Here is a 1,679-nt window from a genome sequence, read left to right on the forward strand (position 1 = left end):
TCAGACTCTCTTTGTTTTTCTTCTCTCAGTTCTTCTTAGTCATCTTTGCTGGCTTTGCCTCTATTCATCATTAAGCATTATAGTTCATAGTTTCCTTTTTTTTTTTTTTTTAAAGATTTTATCTATTTGAGAGAGACAGAGCACATGAGCAGGGCCAGAGGAAGACGGAGAAGCAGTCTCCCTTGCTGAACAAGGAGCCTGATGTGGGGCTTGATCCCGGGACCCTGGAATCATGACCTGAACTAAAGGGAGATGTTTAACCAACTGAGCCACCCAGGCACCTGGGAGGAAATATTTACAAATGACACTACAGATAAAGGGCTGGCATCCAAGATTTATAAGGAACTTCTAACTCAACACACAAAAAACAAATAATCCAGTCAAGAAATGGGCAGAAGACATGAACAGACACTTCTCCAAAGAAGACATACAAATGGTTAACAGACACATGAAAAAATGTTCCACATCACTTGGCATCAGGGAAATACAAATCAAAACCACAATGAGGTACCACCTCAAACCCATCAGAATGGCTAAAATTAACACGACCGGAAACAACAAATGTTACAGAGGATGTGGAGAAAGGGGAACCCTCATAGTGCTGGTGGGAATGGAAGCTGCTACAGCCATTCTGGAAAACAGGATGGAAGTTCCTCAAGACATTAAAAATAGAACTATCCTATGACCCAGCAATTGCACTACTAGGTATTAACCCTAAAGACACAGATGGAGTGATCCAAAGGGGCACCTGGATCCCAACATTCATAGCAGCAATATCCACAATAGCCACACTGTGGAGGAAGCTGAGATGTCCTTCCATAGATGAATGGTAAAAGAAGATGTGGTTCATATATACAATGGAATATTTACTCAGTCATCAGAAAGGATGAATACTTACCTCTTGCATTAACATGGATGGAACTGGAGGGGATTATGCTAAGTGAAATGAGTCAAGCAGAGAAAGACAAATATCATATGGTTTCATGGAACAGTGTGGAGGACCATAGGGGAAGGGACAGGAAACTGAATGGGAAGAAATCAGAGGGTAGACAAGCCATGAGCCACTCTGGACTCCAGGAAACAAACTGAGGGTTACGGAAGGGAGGGGGATAGTGGAAAGGGTAGGCAGGTGATGGACATTAAGGTGGGCATGTGTTGTGATGAGCACTGTGTTAGTTAGACACAACTAATGAATCCTTCAATATTACATCAAAAACTAATGATGTCCTATATGTTGGCCAACTCAACATAATAAAAATAATAATAAATTTTTAAAAAAGAAAAAGAGAAGCAAGGAGAAGGAAGCAGAAAGTTTATTTAAAGATATAATAGCTGAGAACTTCCCAAACCTAGGGAGATACATGACCATCCAAGTTAATGAAGCTAATAGACCGTCACGTTAATTCATTGCAAAACAAACTTCTCCAAGGCATATTATAATGAACGTGTCAAAAATCAAAGAAAAAGAATCCTAAAAGCAGCATCTGAAAAAAAGATTATAAACTACAAAGGAACCACCCATTAGGCTATCAGTGGATATCACAGCAGATACCCTTAGGCCAGGAGACAGTGGAATGACATATAAAAAGTGCTGGGGGAAAATGCCAGCTGAGAACCTCTGTCTGCCAAAGTTATCCTTCAGCTAGGAAGGAGAAATAAAGAGTTTCCCAGACAAATAA

This window comes from Ursus maritimus, unplaced genomic scaffold (assembly GCF_017311325.1).
Source record: "Ursus maritimus isolate PB19 unplaced genomic scaffold, ASM1731132v1 scaffold_23, whole genome shotgun sequence".
Lineage (NCBI taxonomy): Eukaryota > Metazoa > Chordata > Mammalia > Carnivora > Ursidae > Ursus > Ursus maritimus.